The following is a 20548-nucleotide window of genomic DNA, read 5'->3' as shown; positions in this document are numbered from 1 at the left end:
GAGTGTTCCACCCCACAACATCAGAATACGCATTCTTCTCAGCCGCTTACATGTTGTTCTCCAAAATAGACCACATGCTAGCTCACAGAACATGCTTAAGTAAATGCAAAGGAACTGAAGTTATCCCATGTATATTACCACACCATAGGGCAATCAAACTGGAGATCAATAGCAAGAGACCACAAGGACTTCACAAACACATGGAAATTGAAGAACATTCTCCTGAACAATCAATGGGTCATGGAAGAAATTCAAGAAGAAATTAGGCAGTTTCTACAAATAAATGATAATGTGAATACAACAGAGCAGAACTTATGGGATGCAATGCAAGACAGCCTTGACGATCAATGGAATGGAGTAAAAGATGCAGAAACAACTCCAAACACACTCAGTCCCCTCGTCTCTGACAAAAGGTCAAACACCTTCACTGGAAGAAAGACAGTCTCTTTAATAAATGGTGCTAGAGGCACAGGCGGGCAACCCATGAGACCAGTGAGACCAGGTGGGCACAGGGGTCCAGGCCCTGCATGTCCGAGGCCCCTTGGGACAGAAGCCGCAGAGTGCAGAAAGGCCATCATTCTGAGCTCAGGAAGATGTGCCAAGGTGAGCAGCAGAGAGAGGGCCCCTTTAAGGCTTGCTGAGAACTGAAGCCCACCGGGAAAGCGGAGACAGTTGCTGTACTAAAGACGCGGTGGACCACGGCAGTTGGTGAGGAGTTGGGATCAGCACCTCCTGCCAGAACCTGGACTTGCTGCATCAACACTGGTTGCACAGGAAATAGTTCTGAGAATCAACGAATGGGATCATATCAGATTAAAAGGCTTCTGCACAGCTAAGGAAACAACCAGCAGACTGAAAGGGCAACCTACAGAATAGGGAAAAAATTTGCGAGTGATTCCTCAAACAGAAGATTCCCGGCCGGCAGGGATTTAGCTCAGTGGCGCCACCGCCTGCCTCGCAAGCACAAGGTCCTGAGTTCAAGCCCCAGTACCACAAAGAAAAGAAGATTCCTATCTGAAATATATTTAAAAACTCACAAAATTAGGCCCAATAAAATAAAAAACTCAATCAAAATATGGGCCACTGAAATGAACAGACACTTCTCAGAAGAAGCCTAAGTGGCTAATAAACACCTGAAGCAATGCTTGACATCATTGGCCGTTAGAGAAATGCAAATTAAAACAAGGCTGAGATTCTCTCTCCCAAGAAAGAATGGCCATCTCCAAATCGAGGAACCAAATGACAAATGCTGGAGCAGCTGCAGGGAAATAGGAACACTTCTACACTGTTTGTGAGAATGTAGTCTGGCAGAGCCACTATGGAAATAAATATGGATTTATCTTTAAATATTAAAACTAGGCCAGGCATGGTGGCACACTCCTGTAGTCCCAGCACTTGGGAGGCTGAGGCAGGAGGATCACTGTTAGTTCTAGACCAGCCTGGGCTACATAGTTCCAGGTCAGTCTCAACTACATAGTGAGACCCTGTCTCAAAATACAAAATAAAACCAAAAAAAAAAAATTAAAATTAAAACTAGAAATTCCATTTGACCTGGCTGTTCCCTCTTTAGGTATCTTTCCAAAAGAGTTAAAGGTGTCATATTACAGAGATACATATATACCAATGTTTATAGCAGCACAATTCATTATAACTAAATCTTGGAAGCAGCCTATATGTCCATTGACCAATGAATAGATAAAGAAAATGTGGTATTGGGTAAATACCAAATAGTTTTTCTGGTGTGAAAAACAAAAGTGTAAATAAGGTTCAAATTGTATAACTGACAATGTGAAATAGGAAGAAAAGGGCTAAAGGAGTAGGGGAAGTGGGAAGGGTAGGGGAAGGAAAGAAGGGAAAAGAAAAAATATGAGAAAAGGAAAAAATAGAACAAAGTCTTTTAAAATAGGGAAGGGTGAAGGGGGTGAAGGGAGGGCAGGGGTATGGAGAAAAAATAAGAACAAAGATACATCAGGTAAAGTTCCTAATGATGAATGTTACTGTACTGTATACCTAAAAATTACCAATAAACTTAATGAAAACAAAAGAGAGGGAGCCAGGCATGGTGGTGCATGCCTGTAATCCCAGCACTCAGGAGGCTGAGGCAGGAGGATCACTGTGAGTTTGAGACCAGCCCGGGCTGGTGAGTTCCAGCTCAGTCTCAACTACATAGTGAGACCCTGTCTCAAAAAACAAACAAACAAACAAAAAAAAGAAAATGTGAAAAATGTGGCGTTTATACACAGTGGAGTACTACTCTGGTATGATTATAAGGATAGATTGGAGTCATTTGTAGAAAAAGAGGCACACCTTGAAGCCATAATGTTCAGTGAAATAAATCAGACAAATAGCTTAAATATTGCATGGTTTCTCTTATATGAGAATCCCAATATATAAATAAAGTGCAAAACAAGAGACAGGCAATAGGGATAAAGAGAGAGAGAAATGTAACTGTAATCAAGCCTAGCCAATGTATCTAAAGTGTACTTTGACTTTGTATAATTTTCTTATGTGTTCTATATGGTTTTTTTGCCCTGTTAGGCCATTACCCTGTTTATGATGATTAACTTGATAGGAACTTATAAATAAATTAATTTAAGGTGTTTAAGGGAAAGGGAAAAAAACTGAGATGTGTTATATATGTGTAGCACTTCCCCACGATGAATGTAATCATGTACTGCACACTTGTACCAATTCAAATAAAATTTTTGAAATATCAAAAAAAAAAGGAAATGTAGATACTATTAGAACATGTAGGATATGTTTAAATTTGGAAACTAAATATATTGGAATGTTCCAGGTAATTAAGAAATACTGATTTCACTCAGATATCTGTGCACAAAAGCAGAAAAGCTTCTTATAATCTTAGTATATGTACTGAAGAAGCAAACACAAAAGAAGCCTCTTACAAGATAGGCAACAGGTCCACGTCTATTAATCCATCAAGTGAAAAGCAGTCACTGAGCTGTTTGCAGCCAGGCTTTGAAAGAGGCAGCAGGAGAAGTTCACAGAAAACAGGAAAACCTACACCAAAAGAACCTTCAAGAAAAATTGCAAGAACTGGAAAAGAAACCTGGTGGGAAAAAAATCGAGCTGGATATAAGCTAGAAATCCACCTTTTGAGAAGTAACACATCTTTAGGCAACAACCGAAGTCTAAGATAGCCACTGTGAGAGAACCGTAAGTCCACAGTAGTTTATTAAACTCTTCCTTCACCTCAGATGCTGTGCAGCCATTATTGTGAATCCTTATAGCTTCGCAAAGCAGGAAGTCTTGCTCCATTGTCACATGGGGAAAGGAAGGCTTTAGCAGGCCATATACTCAGTCCAATGTCAAATACCTAGGTAACTGTAGAGTAGAACACTGAACTCAGTTTTCGTAACTCCAAAGCCACACACATTCCACTCTATCGCACTGTTTCTAAAGAATTTAAAGGCATAAGGTCTCACCACCAGTGAGTGGCACAACGGACCTAGAAATCTGTTCTCCTGGCAAAATTAACTTTCTGCATTTTTTGAAGAGTAGATTTTTTCCAAAACACTTTTAGAATTTGTATCAAAATATTTATAAGAGACTACAGTTATGTTCTCCCTCTGTTCCCATTTCGTTCCTTATGAATGAAAAGCTTTACTGTATAGGAAATCAGGGGGAGCTAATAAAAATGTGAGATTAAAATTATTTATATGATCAAGTCACAAGTCATCCAAAATACATCAGCTCCACGCCCCTTTTGCCTCTGGCCAGCATGGGTTACATAAAGCCGTGTGATATCATGAAACAAGTGTGGTACAGTCAGCAGATTAGTGTCTGAACCCCCACTCCGCCACAAATAACGGCATGATCCTTAGAAAATCATTTTGTTCCTTTGAACTTTGGTTCTTCTCACCTGACAATGAGAGAGATCCCACCTAGACTACCTGTGAAGATCCCTGAGAAAGTGTATCCTTGGGTGACATAAAGTATGCCACAAAATTGATCACTGCTAACTGGTTAATAAAAAAGACTGCCCAGGGAACCAATAACCAACATTCTGCAGCTTAAGTCAGTGTGCAGAAGACTGCTGGATGGTTCCTCCTGACTTTGCCAAAGTCACATTTTGTCACTCCCTTAATGAATCAGTTTACCAGCTGATGACTCTGTCCCTGTACTCACTGTGAACATAGAACACTTCTGTGACCAGATAGAGTCCAGGGGGCTTCCCACACCAGGCATTCTCTAATTACCTGGGTATCCTACGCTTTAATTCTATTCTGGAAACACCCAGAGTTTGAGCGGAGCCCACATGTTAAGGGATGGATCCCACAAGACTGCTCTCACCCATGTCAGACGCCAGTCACAGGTCCCCAGGTCACCCCCACCTTCATCCGTCAGGCTGCGAATCTGAGATCCATGTGACCTCCTCCATGGATTTCATCATTTGATAGGGGTTCACAAAGCCTGGGGAAAAGGCTTACTCATCTCAGGCAGAGATGCTGCTTACTTCAGAGATTCCAGAGGGAGCCCTACACCAAAAAATGGGGAAGGGTAGCATATTAAAGCATTGTTTTAGAATAATTTTATGGGGGTAGAATCATCAAACGTCTGTCTTTACCTGGATGTTATTTTATACACAGTACTTTTTTTTAAGTACTTGCTTTCTTGATGTGTCTGAAGTTCTGTGTTAGGAGGGACCAATACACTTCCTATGATGACTCTCTTACTGTATTTCAAAGAGAAGAATCTACCACACAAAATTAGCTAACTTTCCATGCAGGCTTTTAGTTTTGAATTCTTTTCAGTAGTCTGCATAAACTACTCACAATAAGCCCTTTAAAACCAGAAACCACAACCTGCTCATCTTTTTCTACAGTCCCCACTAATAGAATACTTGATACATAGTTGAATTAAATAGAATTGAGCAACATTAAAGCAGCCTTTATCTTACATGGGTTTCAAACTTATGGACCCTGGAAAAAGAGAATGAAAAAGAGTAGAAAGAGGAGGGGAAAATCACAATTAGATAAGATAGGCAGTTCTTCAACTCATTCCAATATGAAAATAAATAAATAAATCCATATATCCATTTTTACTGAGAGAAACAAAAAAACAAATCCAGACAGAGACAGAGATTTGTGAATGATTGTGAAATTACTTTTACCCATTCCTCTCAAAATATGTCACTAAGTTGTGTGACCTTAGCTTTGAAATATTCATATTTTTATAGATGATGACCCCAGAGTAAAGCAAAATATGTCATCTATTGCTCAATCAAAGCAAAAAGTAACTCTCGGGAGGATGAGGCAGGAGGATCGCTGTGAGTTCGAGACCAGCCTGGGCTACATAGTGAGTTCCAGGTCAGCCTCAACTACATAGTGAGACCCTGTCTCAAAAAAACAAAACAAAAAAAAAAAAGTAACCTTCTGTTACAACATCAGAGGTAAAATTGGCTCTAATGAACATCATAAAGAATGTTTTTCCTACTAGCCAGGTGTGGTGGTGCATGCCTATAATCCCACCACTCGGGAGGCTGAAGCAGGAGGATCGCTGTGAGTTGGAGACCAGCCTGGGCTACATAGTGAGTTCTAGGTCAGCCTCAACTACATAGTGAGACCCTGTCTCAAAAAAACAAAACAAAAAAAAAAAAAAGAATGTTTTTCTTTGGGCCGGGGATCTAGCTCAGTGGTTCGGTGGCCTGCCTCGCAAGCACAAGGACCCAAGTTCAATCCCTGGTACCTAAAAAAAAAAAAAAAAAGAATATTTTTCTTCAAAGTGACATTTTCCTAAGGGCTTTTAAAACATAGTTCTGATTCGGCCTCCCATCTTGCCTCCCATGTTGCCTTCGAGTCTATGCCAAGTGGCTGCTTTTTTGCTTACACATCCATCACGTTCCCATATCACTTTGGTGCAGTGCTTCAGAGAATTACCAGGTGTGATCAAGGACTATGGTGAATTGTTTTCATTTCTTTCATTAAAAAGACTAAAATTAGATTGAAAAAAAAATTTGCCACTAATTCCCCTTCAAAATATTACCTTTTGCTTCCAACATGCTTATCCCATTGTTGGCACTTTCTGAAGCAGTTTTGGAAATTCTACTTTCCGTGTCTTTAGTCATGCTGTTGTGGCTGCCTTGATGTCATCAGTTAATTCAAAACATTTTCCTTTCATGGTCATCTTGACTTTGTGAAAGAGCCAGAAGTCACATCATGCAAGATCTGGTTAGTGAGGTAGGTGAGGACACACCATTATGTTTTTATAAGCCTGTCTTTCCACTGGATGACACTCAGCAGCAGCATTTATAATATTTTTATCACACTTCATAAACACACTCGGGAAAGAGGACTTCCAGAACTGCTTCAGAAAGTGAAAAGAACAATGGAATAAGCATGTTTGGAACAAGAGGCTATAATAGGAGGATTAATGAAATGTCTTTTACTGTGATACATTTTATTTAAATATTCACCATATAGTTTGATCACCCTGTGATGCCAAAATATAGAACCTGTTCATGTTATATAAAAGATGTATTTGGGTATCTTTCATTCTTCAAAAGCCGTGCATTTAATGCTGCCTAATGAATTTGATTTGGATTGAAAGACTGCTACCAGCCGGACCTACACTGAAAACTATGATTTTATTCTTAATATCACCCAGACTCTCAGAAACTAACTTTCTCAAATATGTAAGTTAAGAGAGCTATCATCGATCGGTAGTTTTTGAACTTTCTTGGGATATCAATTCATATGAGAATATAATGAAGGTAAGAACTTCTTCCCAGAAGAAGGGATTTGTTTTCAAATATTACTTACCATTTCAGCAGTTCTCAGACCCTTTGAATTTTACACACGGTGCTTTAAAGATGAAAGGACTGATGGTGATGAGAACCTAGACATCCCCAAAACTTTATTTGCTCATTGCCTTCTATGGGTTTCCTTTATCAGGTAAGGGAGTTAAGAGAGATAGACAAGGATTAGAAAGGACAGCCATAGTGATCTCTCATGTTGCCCAAAAGAATGAACTAACAAACATTTTCCTGGTCCTGAGTGCCTGAGATGAGATCACCTTCGTGGAGTCATCAGCTTGCTGGCACGCACACATTGTGAGGACAGAGATGCCAGAGTCATCTGGAATGATTCTACAAAAGGCAGAGTTCCCTCCGACTCTGTGACGGGACAAGTAGAAACTCCTAAGGGAATGAAAGAATGCTAATGTGTCCAAAGCTCAGGACAGAAACTGGAAATTTCCGTAAAGCTTTGGTTTGCCTCCGCTGTGCCTCCAGCTTTCTTTGGGGCGGCTGGTCCTCGCTCTCCTACTCTGGCTCCACCAGCTCCTCACACCGATCCATAGACTTCCTGGTCTCCATCTGTGTCTGCGTTGCCTTCTGCTTCGACAGATAAGGCGAAAAGCTCATGGTGACACGTTCCTCCCTGAAAAGGAGGCACGGTTCTGATCAAGCAGGAAACTCTAGCAATTTCTAGCTAATGTTATTCAGATAACAGGAAGAATGATACAGCATCAGTTTATATTTACTCTAAATTTGATAGAAAAGAATATTACAAAAACAAGGAACAACTGAGGAATACATCGATGAACCAAAAAAGTTTATATACAACGTTTTGCTATAATTTTTAACAAATCTCTTAAAAGCTACCATATCTACCAGAAAAAAATATATACAGTGATATCAATGACCTTAATAATAAGCTCTAACATTAGATACAGAGAATTTCCCTCCTAACAGAGAATATTCATTCTTTATAAATATACTACATAACAATTTGGGGGGTACCAGGGATCGACCTCGGGACCTTGCGCTTGCGAGGCAGGCAGCAGCCGAACTGAGCGAAATCCCCAGCCCACTATATAACATTTTAAAAGTTAAATCTTATACTGAGCCATAAGAAAAGACTTACTACATTCCAGCATATCAGTGCTCTATATATTACATTACTCTAACATGCAATAAAATTTGTAATTAATAACAAGCAAAGAGCTTTTTAAAATATCTCTTCAATTTGGGCATATATCTTACTAAATTATCTCTGTGTTAAAAAGGAAATCATGGATAACAGATTGAAAATACCAAACCTATTCTTCAAACTTTGTTGGGCATACCTAACATTTATCAGGACTAAACACATTTATCAAGAAATAAGAAAGATTGAAAATAAATCAATGAATCAGGTAACTCAAGAAATCTAGGGTGATGACACACACCTATAATTGCAGCACTTGGGAGGCTGAGGCAGTAGGATCACCATAAGTTTGAGGCCAGATTGGGCTACAATAGTGAGTTCGAGGCCACCTTGAAATACATAGTGAGATCCTGTCTCAAAAAAAAAAAGAAAAAGAAAAAAATCTGAGGAAAGGCCACAGAGTAAACTTGAAGAAATAAAGTTATAAAAAATAAATAAATAAACACCATAAGAAAAACTAGCAAAATAGAGAACAAAATTCTAAATAATTAGAAAACTATGAAAACTAAAAACTGGTTCTTTGAACAGAAGGTTTGAATCATTTTGGCCAACATCAAGCAAAACCCAAGAAAAAATAAAATGCAAAATGAAAAGGTAGAGTCTAAATTTAGAATTGTGGAGATTTAAAATAATAAAAAGTTTTATAAACAAATATATATGAATGATTCTTAAAACCTTAATGAAAAGGCTAAGTTGCTAAAAAACTTTAAAGTACCAAAACTGATGCAAGAAACATTAAACCTGAATAAACTGATAAACATTAAAAGAATCTGAAATGTTAAAGATGTTCTTCCTGGCCATAACAAAAAGAAAAAACAAGTCCAAATAGTTTTGTAAGTTATATAAAATTCAAGGGATCATTAAATTATATATTAATACTAATAACTTTAGAAAACAAAAAATTTATCCAATCAGACCTTTTTTTCCTAATACTATATTAAAAACTACACAAGAAAAGGAAAATATATGATACTTAATGAGCATAGCTAAAGCCATCAGAAGTAACTAAAATAATATAGAAAGAAAAAAGTGCCCTGGAAACTTTAAAGTTCCCACAAAAGTTTTCAGTGATTATGTTTTAATCATTAAGGAAAATATCAGCAAATTAAAGAACTTATCAATAGCCATTCATAGCTATAGGAAAATCACGCAACATGATTATTTGTTAGTAATCTAGATGAGCCTGTGTAAGAAATAACTCCCGATAGCATGTGAAATTCTAGGTGAGTATAAAAATAGCACAGCAATTTGTTCCCTAGAAGGATAACATCCATCATATGGTTAGCATGTTGTCTTTATTACTCATCCCACTTATCCCAACATTATTCACTGTTGAATGAGTCAGACGTGAGGAGGTGAAAGCCACAAAGTCAGCTGAGAGCACAGGCCAGTTCCCAGCACATTTGAAGGCCAGAGCGAGGTCGGCGGGTCTCAGGAATAGTGAAGCACTAAGCACCTCACCTTCACCCAAATGTCTGCGGGGACCAAGAAGCACTTAAATGCCAGGCCTGACTTCTTATTTTTCCTTCCAGTCTGTCTGAGTAATTTTAGTTTACGAGAAAGACAGAAAGCTCTTTTATAAGAAGTCATTCTGCAACAAAGAAAGTATTATAGTGCCTTCCCCGTATCCAGGAAAAAAAAAAGTGGAGTGTGTTTAGACTAAAATCGGACCACATCCTGCTCGCGTGGAATAGACAGAGTGACAACTATTTGGGGCACAGAACAGCAGCTCAGGGAAAGAGTCTGCGCCTTGGTCCTTTCTTAGAGTTTAAAACAGTTAATGAGGTTGAAGAACTAGTCCACCCTGCCAGGCAGACAAAAGTAGGTTTCTCAACCTCCTCCACACACAATTATATGAGCATGTGTGGGGTGCGCCCAGGGAGACACACAGATGCATGCGCGCGTGTGCGTGCGCGCACACACACACACACACACACACGTACACACACACACGTACACACACTCCTCCCAGGGCGGGCAGGCCCCAGGCCATACCGGGGAGGCACTGAAGTTCGGGCAGCCGAAGCACACCTCGGGATTTCCCAGGGTACCCTGCGGAAGCACCGTTCTCAGGAGAAATTCACTCTAGCCCTCAGCCAGGAAGAAAATACTTTTTTCCCTAAAATTTATGGGGAGTTTATGTTCCCTTGAAGAGAGAAGATAGGGCAAGAATTAGAAGGTCTTAATAAAAGAATCAATACAATCTCCAAACCACGTAATGTTGATTACATTCTAATTTCCTCAAATTTTCCTGATAATGATGCATAGATATATTATCAAGGTAAATGTTTAAAGAGAATCTCTTTACAGTGGTTATCATTTAGTTCACAGTCAAATAATTTAGCTGAAAAATACAGAACACTTTTTTTTCTCATTGAGTTTATTGGTACATTTTAGGGATACAGCACAGTTACATTCATCATTGGGCTCTTGTACCTTTACATGACAGGTCTTGGTTCTCGTTTTTTCCCCTTTCCTCCGCCCTCCCTTCGCCCCCCCCGAACACTTTTCGTGTCTCCCCATAAGACCATCGAATTATAGCTTTACTTAAGTAAGTACAGCAGGACCAAATGATAATTATAATTAAGATTTCCTGCCTGGCATTTGTGTTATTTTTTTTTTCATTTATTTGAGTGAAAAGATCACCCTCGTGCTCGTTCACTTTTAAAAACAAAAGAAAAATGAAAGTTCCTTTCGCTAACTGGAGAACACCTATGCAGGGTGGACCTACTAATGAATGAGTAAGGGCACGTGGCCCAGTGTAGCTGTCACCATCTGTGAGGCAGCCACTCTGAGCGCCTTTCCAGCTACTCCGTTCACAAAGCATCACCATCACTGTATTATCCTTAGCAGTTTAAACAGAGAAAGCGGGAGTGGGTCAAATATTAAATGAGGCATTAGCCTGCTGCTATCTTTTCCTTCACTTGCTCTTGTTAGCTCAAATGCCAAGCCTACTCCTAAGATAAAAATCTAACTACAGCTGGAAAGGGAGCAGCAGCAAGTTAGTCTTGTAGTTGAGATGTGAGTTCTGATTAAAACTAGTAATTTTTTAAAAAAAAGACTCTCGAGTCTGGCTACAAATTTCCCAGTGTGCTTGCACTAGCCAATTTATGTCTAAATTAGAGGGAAATTTCTGTATTGACTAGAAAGCTGCGCGTCCAACAGAGAGAGTTGTTGGAAATTATTTCCCGCCTCATTTTTCATCTAAGCTCATCCTCCAAAACTGACCCATAATCGGTTCATGTGCTTCATAACGGCATCAAAGGATATCCTGTTTTCTTTTAAAGAGTAGTTTTAACATGTCAGCTTTTATGTACGTGTGAAAGACTCTCTGCTCTTTCTTATTGCCTGTTACAAAAATCACACAGAATTACAGAGTGTCTTTGAGGCCACCAATGCTCCAATCCAGTCAGTTGAGAAAACTGAGACAAAGAGAGCTTATCCCTGGTTCATTATTTGCCGCGCAATGTTTTTTTAGCTATATTTCCATCGTCATTCTAATCACAGTATTTTGTGACCATCCAGGGGTAACATAAGCACTAAAATAATAATATAACATAAAAATAGTGCAAGCTTCATTACCCCACCAAAAACTGTGCTCAAGTAGTCCCAATCCTTGTCAGTTTTTAAGAAACATTTGATGGCAAAATTCTAACCCAACCAAGTAATTGGACATTTTATTAGGTATCGTGACGGTATATAACTCACTTTAATTATTCGCTCCCCATTTTTTTGAAGATTGTATCAGACTTTTATTTTAGCCTCAATTCTAAGAATATAAGGATAATCATAGATTTAATTACTAAGTCAGTTTCAATCCCAGAATTAAAAAATAGTTCTCTCCAATCACCCATTCGTCTTTTTGTTGAGCTGATGATCTGTGTCAGTCATTGTTTTAAAAAAGGTCTTTATTTTGAGAAAAAAATAAAATTTTTAAACAAGTTTCACTTAGCAAAATACATCCTAAATGAAATCACATTGCAAATAAATCTTTAAGTCAAGGCCTCACCAGCTCCAACAGAGTTAGTATCGTATCTCAATTCGCACAACTAACTTTTAAAAAGCATAAACTTAACCTAAAGTATTCATTTAAATGAAAATATAAACTAGAATGAACAAACATGAGAAATGTTTCTCTTTGAATTAGAGATGCGGCACCTTTGAGTTGTCCCAAATGTACATATCCCCAAGATATTCACTATTCACTGTGGTGCGTGCCACCGATGCAGGTTGAATTGACATACTTAAGCTACTTAACTATTCTGAAGTGTACTGCCAAAATGTCAGTTGAGAAAAGCAGAAGAAAGTAGTTGTAGTTTACTCAATATCACATGCTGGAAAAAAAGTTCACATGAGAAAGCACTGAAGAGGTAAGTTCTTAATCCAGATTTCACAAGCTCACAGGGCAAAACAGATCCCACAGCTTCGAATTACAAATTGTTCTTCTCTGCAGGTTTAGGGAAAGTAAAATGATCAAGATGTGATTGATAGATAGATATGCTTCAACTCTCTAAGATGAATATGATTATTGTGTCTCACAAATATATACTAATAGACATAAAAAATTAACAAAAATATAGAGAATTACTGAAATTATGATGAGAAACAAGAAGAAAAAAAAAGCCCATGTATATTAGTATCATCATATGCAAGTACCTATGGCTGACCTGTTAGTTTATTAACTTCCGGCACCTTCCTTTCCAAAGGGAACATTCTTGCAATCACTTGTGCTAAAATGGTTGATCAGAGTCGTGGAACTAAAATTCAATTCAGTGATTGGTCAGCCTCCCTCCCTTTACTTCACAATGAAACTCTGGGGAGCCGCTAGATGTTTTGCTAGTGGGCACTCTATTCTATAGCTATGTTTGATAAATCTGTTATTCATGCAGTTGATAATTTCAATGATAATTTAAAGTCAACTTGGAAAACTATAAAGTCTACCTTTCTAGCAAACCCTTCTACGCTGCCTGCCAGTCATGTGGCTCTGCCTCTCCGCCCCTAACGTGTCAAACTACTGCTTCCTGGCTAGGTCTTATAGTCACCTTCACAGCTGCCTTACAAGGTTACCTGATAGGATGCAAACTGTATATTTGTCTACCTAGAGAGGTAAATGTCTGGTGAAAAGAAGTAATTCAGTAAGAAGATTGTTTTCCTTTACTTTGGGCAGCCACCACACATCTCTTCTCCATAAAATGGCATAGTAATGACTGCCTGTGGATTTCTGCAAGGATTAATGCTGTAATTACAAGCAAAGACCTTATAAGTAAATGCTAGCATGACTATATTATGATGTAATCCTCAAAGTCCTACAGAAATAACAAATGTGATTCGCAGTTTTTTGAGGAAAGAAGACCAAACTGGGAAGTGTGTGGTCAAAATAAAGTGTACAGGTTAATGCAGCCATTATGACACGTAGCAATGCTTTCTCTGAAGGAACTGCTTTTAATGTGAATTAACCAGGAGGCTGGCCTCTCCCGCAAGACCACACGCATCTTGTGGAGAATGGTTACCTTTGATGGTTACCGGTGCATTTAGTCTTCCTAGTCAGGCTGTGCATTCCTGGAGGGTCTGACCTCTGACTTATATTTCCCCCTTAACTCCTCACCCTCCCTTCTCCAATCCCAAGATCCCCTTCCATCCCCACGGTCTGCCTCCCTGTTTTCTACCATTTCTCTTTTTCTTTGCACTTTAAACTTATTTGTATTTTGGGTTTCTCGTATTAAAGGAACCAGAAAATATTTTTCTGTGTCTGATTTATTTCACTTCACATTTTCTGTATTTTTACACTGTGAATGTATTGCTTTTATAATGCAAAATGCCTGTTAGGGAATAAAGCTTTAGGTGTTGAATATACAGGGCAATAATAGCCCTCGAGATTATCTCTTCTTTGTATCATGAAAACTTAGACTCATCAAGCAGCCATTTCTTTTTTTATTATTAATTTTATTGGCATGTTTTAGGTGTACAATATAATGGCACTCATTATTGGAAATTTGCACCTTTACATAATCCATCCTGGTTCTTATTTTTTCCCCATCCTCCTGTAATCCCTTCAACCCCTCCACCCCTCTCTATCTACAAAGACTTTGTCTCCATTTTTTTCTTCTGCTCATATTAATTCCATTCCCTTCCTTCTTTTCTGGGCAGCCTGCTCACCTTGACTGCAGCCTCCATACTGGCACTTCGGACAAGCTCATTACTTCCCGTATTTCTAAAGTATTTGTGCCACTCCTGTGATGATAAATGCATTGACAATGAAATGAGAATAAATATGGCAGTAAACTGTTTACATGGAGAGCATTAAGTGAAAAAAAGCCAAAGTGGCTGATTGGGGTAGAAGTAGAGTTGGAAGATGAGGAGCTGAATGTAGTTTATTCCCCCTAAAAGAAGCCAAGGGCTCTGGATTCAAACAGCCCAAATGCAAAGGCAAAGCCTAGCCTTCAAACTTGTTTACATAAGCCTGGTGAGGAAGTGAACGTTGAAAGAGCCTTTGATGAAATTTGGCTTGGCTCCCTCAGGTACCAGAGAGTGGCATCAGGGGCTCGTTTAAATAGATAGGGAAAAGATGCTACTTACATTTCAGATACATATTTGCTTTTAAAAGAATCAACTTCAGATGGTTGGAGTTTTTCTTTGGAGACATAACCAAAGGTTGAGTCTCAACTGGGAGCAATACCATCCTCCAGGCTCGATTGTAACAGTGCGGTAGTATTTCCCCAGGCACCCAGTATCTGAGGGTAACCAAAAAGCCAAATATGCAAGAGACAGATGGCCACATACAACCAAGAATTGTCGCCTCCAATGTGGCGTCCCCTAGAGACTGGTGGTGGCTTCCACTGCGGATGGCAGGGGCAGTGCTGAACCGAGGCTGCTGTGCATTCAGCCCGGGCTCCAGAGGGCAGTAGTTAGAGTTCACTTTGGGTGACGGTTCAGGAAGGCACCGTCCCCTGAGGGACAAGAACAGCCGCTTCCATTTGGTTCCTGCAAGCTCCTTCCTGTCCCCTGGTTTCTTTCCCGAGCCACCTCGGATAACCCAGGTCCCGGACACTCAGACCAAGTCCAGCAGCCGCTGACGTGCTTGGCCCGTTATCTCGGGGTCTTGGGTCCCCTACATCGCCCGTGGAGATGGTTCCCGTCCCTCAACACCGTCTCCGCTCTGGGATCCTGGCGTGGTCATGCCTCCAGGTCCCGGCCCACTGGAGGCAGTGGTGTCCGAAGACGGTGGGCTGCCTCCCCCTCTGTGAGCCTCCGCCGCCTGCTGAGCGATGAGCAAAGCTACATCGCTACGCGGGTGCGGAAGCTGGTGGGGTCTCTGCACCCTCTGCTACCACTGCCAGTCAAAGAAGTTTGACAAAGATCACAGAACTCATCCTTGTGCATCGCGGGACAGCAAATTTAAATGAAGTGCGGTCTTCTGAGGGACACTGAAGGACATGTCGTTTGGAGATAAAATAGCTATCCTGAGCGGAGATTTTCTTCTAGCAATGCCTGCAGCGGACTAGCTCTGCTACAGACCGAGGTGGTAGAACTTGCAGCAAGCGCTCTGATGGACTTGGTACAAGGCGTATACCACGCAAACTCTACTTCAGCCAAGGAAAATGATACCACAGACGACGCTGGAATATTGACTTGGAAGGAGCAGCCTTTCCTCTCCCTTGGTGCCTTACTAGCCAAGAGCTGCCAGGCTGCGATGGAATCAGCCAAGGCAGGACGCTGAGTTCAGGGCAGGGCATTGCGTTGGGAAAGCGCTTGGCCGGGAGTCACAAGGCTCAAGAAAAAGGAAGATCAGACTGTGCTAAGTTAGGAGAAACAGTCAAAGCTGGCAAAGGTGTGACTTCAGCTACTGACCTGTGTCGTTACCGTGGAAACAAGGCCCTGGAGGCCCCGGAGAGCTTCCCTCCCTCGGAGGGCAGGTGGACTTTAGGAAACACGGTGCTTCCGGTGACCAGATTTTCACGACACCAAATCAAAAAGAAGCTACTATTCCTTAGCTAAAACCCCTAAGGAGTGAGGTGATGGAGGAGCTTTTGTTACAAAATAACTAAATCCGTTAATGACTTTAAGAACATACATATGTTTTTCCTTTCTTTCATCACATTGCTAAATGAACCTGCCGCCTTTTTGGAATCAGCTGCAAACAAAATGGGATGAAAAAAGGGTCAAGCAGTTTTCACTTGTCACCCCAGAAGCACCCTTGAGGCTGCGGTAGCAGAAATAGCGAGATCCGCTCCTGTGATCTCAGCAAATGAACAGGAAACGAGTCCTTATTGATTGGACCTGGCAAGCGATAGCGCCAGGGCAGTGGCCTGTGGTTTGCCTTCTGGAGACAGCAGAGCGAGCGGGGCTGTAGGTTTGGGGGAAGAAGGGGCTGGCAGATCAAAGGCCAGAGACCAGTGCGCCACAAGGGAGAAGGATTCCGTGCACGAAGGGAAAAAAATGCTTTCTTTGTCTTGCCATGGTATCTCTGATTTTATAGATACAGTGTGAATACTTTGTGCACATCATGGTCTTTTTAAGGTTTTGAGGGGAAAATTGCTGGAAAGTTGTCAATTACTTGAAATAACAGATTAAAATGTTATCAAATGTTAACGTGGTTATATTAGAATTTGTTTCTCTTTCTTGAAGCTCGTTTTTTATCTCCAAACACATTTCAAAGAACCAATTTTTTTTTTCAATGAAAAAGCAGCTTTTTGCCAAATGAAATGTATTCATTTGTAATGCTCTAGTTCAGGGAATATCTCTAATTTTTACAAGTTTCAGAAATACAGTTGTTGTACCAGAAAGCCCATTGGTAAGAGTTTTCTTTTACCTTTACCTGTCAAATTTCACCTGTCAGATTTGGGTCTGGAAGCACAGGCGTCCAATGACAGAAAGAACCGGGCGATCGCGCCTCCGAGATCCCGCACCGCGACTACAGGAGCTCAGTTTTGCGGTTTGCACGTGTGGAATAGGAGAGCCCCACTGCCAAGAAGGCTGAGTTCATATAAACAGTCGAGATTGAGGCTCAGCTGCCTTTCTTCCTTCTGTGGTGTGATTACAGCCCTATCTGGAGACAGCGAATATAGCAAGCAGATTTTATTACCTACTTCCCTCACACACTAAGTGGGGTTATTTTCAATTCCTCTCCCTAAAAGTTTTATCAGCGCCCAGCATGCAGCATGCAGTATGCAGTGAAGAGAAAGTGTAAGGCTACAGAGGCTAAGGTATTGTGTTATGAAATATTTTAAATATACTTGAAATATTATTTTTAAAAAAAGAATTGTCCCACATAAGTAAAGCAATCTAATCACAAAAAAAGACAAATACCTATGATTCCCCCCGCATGAGGTACCTAGAGTAGCCAGATTCAAGTTGATAGAGTCAATGATGGTTCCCAAGGGACAGAAATGGGGTGGAGAGTGGTTTCAGGTTTTCAAGATGAAAAGAGTTTCGCAGGTAAATAGAAAAATGATGGAGCCGTGAGTGCCAGTGGCACCGCGTCTCAAAGACAAAATGCCCAGGCTCTGGAAATCAACAGCCCAGACAGGAAACTGAGTGAGAGGCAGGCACAGGGGAACCATGAGGGAACTGAAAGGACAAGAATAGGATCCACTGCTACCGAAGAAATAGCTCATACCTGACACCGTGTGATGCATGGCTGTGTAGCCACCCCAACAGGAAGGCAGCAGAAACAACTTTGCTGCTCACTGCAAAATGGATACCATACCCTGATCGGGAGAATCTTATCAATCAGAGGCAGCAGTAAGAACATAAGAAACTGTTTCCCAAGTGGCCCTACAGAGTCAACAGTTGTTGAGTGAGCTGGAACAGCACAGTCACACAGATCAGCAGTGGGAAGGTGGGGTCGCCATTTTGTTTCAAAAGGCTCCAAGTTTGAACTCCAATAGCTGAATAACATCAGGGTCACTTCACTGTCAAGTCCCAGAGTGGAAAGAGGGAAAGGCCATCCAGAGAGAGTAGACTGCTGGCAGTTGGACAGAAGACTAGGGAAATTCTGCTGAGAAGTAGGAATAGGAACACCCAGATTGAGCTCCAGCAGCCGCCGGAAGACAGTCTTAGCCCTAGCTACCAAGGGCCGCAGGCATCCTCTTGCTCTGCAACTAGAGGCATGAGTGGGCAAAGGGACCTCAACTACCCTGAGAGTAATCATCGGCATGGAACAGAAGAAGCCATGCAAGGTCTGGATGGAGCCGATTATGCATCAACCTGGGAGCAGCGTTGGGCTGGCTCCAGCTGAAGGCACCACAGCTGTGAGAGAGGCATGGAGAGAGTCGGGTTGGGAAGGCATGGAGGAGCCACCTGAGGTACACCTGGAAGGCTGCTGGCTGAGGAACAGCCCGATCCCCTACATCCAGAGGCCAGAAACAGCCATGCGCTCAGCACAGATCTTACTGCAGGCTTGGAAAGATTGCACAGTGCATTTTCATGCAGTCTTGGACACAGAACTGTGGACACCAGAGTAATTTATTATTTTATTATTTTTCTTTTTCTTTGTCTGGTTCACTTTTCTGTCTAGTTGAATTTTTTTGGTTGGTTGTGTTTTATACCTTTATCTTTGTTCTTTCCTATTCATCGTCTTTCTCTCTTTCCTTAACTGCCTCTAGTTTTCAAGATATTTTCATGTGAGTGTACAGTGTTTCTTATCTTTCTAGTTTACTTCAAATTCTTATCTCTCTTCTTCACTCTTTTTCTCCTGCCCTTTTCTCCAACTTCCCAAAGCTTGCTTGGGTGTTCATCCTTTGCCCTCCAGCCTTGCTTGTTATTTATCTTCAATTATCTCTTCGTTTTGTCCCCTATCCTTCTTAAATCCTCCCACTCACACAAGGCAAAATCACTCTACTAAGGAGGAACTCACTGCATATAAGTTCCTGGTCTTTGTTGGATTTTGTTATATAAAGGCAGAGATTGCTTATATGATTACAGGTACAAAACTAATAGTTGTCACAGTTTGTCAATTGCTAAGCTATGCTTGATGCTATTGTTATCGCTACATTATCCAGGATATCATACCTGTTGGAATCACTTGTTCTCCCTTGTATGACAACACTGTTAGTCGTCTAGAATCACAACCATCACCATAGTCCAGCAGCAAAGGACTGGTTGCTAAATAGATAGCAACTTCTCATCCTTAATAGATTGGGAAGGCAGGATCTTGGGATAGACACAAAGACCAAGACCCACCTATAACTAGAAGATATACCTGAGGAATGGACTTTCCAAGAGAAGCCTCAATATTACTGATAAAGCTATCTAATATAAAAATATCTACAAGCAACAATTCAGAAAACAAAATTTTAAAAATAGAACATGACGAGACATAGAAGCAAACTACAAACCCATGCCTCCAGCCCAGTCAGGACAAGTCGAGGGGATGTGACAGAGGAAATTGGAAGCCACCCACCTGAACTTTCTGGAATGATAGGAGTAGAAGTACAAAGACAGATAGATGAGGCCATAGAGAAAATTATCTTTCAGGTAAAAAAAAATGACAATCAAAATAAAGGATAAGCTCAATAAATTTAAAATAAAGGAGCTTAGAAAAATGGAAACCAGTGTCCAACATAGAAAAGAAATGGAATTCATGAAACAGGTGCAAATAAATATGCAGGAGATTAAAAACTCCATTGAAAGTATACACAATCACTTGAAACAAGGTGAATACATAATAGCAGATCGAAAAGACAGGATTTCAGTCACTGAACATGAAAAGAAAGATTTCTTAAAAATAGCAAGGGACCATGAAAAATCAGTTTCAAGATGATGCAAAGAAAAGTGACATAAGGTTGATCAGAGTCCAAGAAAAAGCTGGAGACAGCACAGGTGCCATAAAAAACCTGCCACAGAAATAATGGCAGAAAACTTCCTAAAGTGAAAAAAAGAATTTGACATACAAATAAGGGAGGCCTATAGAGTGTCAAATAATCGTGACCAAAATGAAACTACACAAAACCATAAATAATCAAATTCTAGAAATTCAGAACAAAAACAGGATATGCAAAGTTGTTAGAAAAAGAAATAAATTGCCTATAGAGGAAAGCCCATCAGAATCACAGCAGACTTCTCAACACAAACCCTTAAGGCAGGGAGAGCTTGAAGTGAAGTATTTCAAGCACTAAAAGAAAGCAACTTCCAAGCTAGACTGAGGTATGCTGCAAAACAATCTTTCAAATCAATGGACAAATAATATACTTCCATGACAAAGAACAACTGAAGAAATTCACAACCAGCAAACCAGCTTTACAAAGTGGTCTGAGGGGCATTTTAAAAAGAGATAAGAAAAACCACAATTCCAAGAATACCAATAGAAAGAAGCTACCAAGCAGGGCAAGGAATTACACAGAAGCAAAAGATAGGGAACCAACAGCAGAAAAATATTATGACAGCGACAAGACAATACATATCAGTCATAACCATCACTGTAAATGGTCTCAATTCCCCAATTAAAAGAAATAGACTGGCAGAATTTATCAAAAAACAAAATCCAACAATATGCTGCATACAAGAAACATGTTTAGTTCAAAAATAAATTTATAGACTGAGTGTCAAAGGGTGGAAAACAATATTCCATGTGACAGGAGCCCAGAAAAAAATAGGGATAG

At 40.4% G+C, this 20548-nt stretch overlaps 1 long non-coding RNA gene and 1 pseudogene across 1 annotated transcript; one reads left to right on the top strand and one right to left on the bottom strand.

Annotated features, from left to right (window-relative positions):
- Positions 1–3228: 3228 nt before the first annotated feature.
- Positions 3229–7011, bottom strand: LOC104874173. The gene is made up of 3 exons (XR_783672.1): positions 6783–7011; positions 4315–4499; positions 3229–3345 (listed from the first exon to the last, which is right to left on the bottom strand). It is a non-coding gene; the product is annotated as an uncharacterized LOC104874173 (long non-coding RNA).
- A 5673-nt stretch (positions 7012–12684) lies between these two features.
- LOC117283545 lies at positions 12685–15944 on the top strand (annotated as a pseudogene).
- The last annotated feature ends 4604 nt before the right edge of the window (positions 15945–20548 follow it).

This window comes from Fukomys damarensis, unplaced genomic scaffold (assembly GCF_012274545.1).
Source record: "Fukomys damarensis isolate Sample0158 unplaced genomic scaffold, DMR_v1.0_HiC HiC_scaffold_27, whole genome shotgun sequence".
Classification (NCBI taxonomy): Eukaryota; Metazoa; Chordata; class Mammalia; order Rodentia; family Bathyergidae; genus Fukomys; species Fukomys damarensis.
Note: the sequence above shows the minus strand (reverse complement) of the source record. Positions and strands in the feature narration are given on the sequence as shown.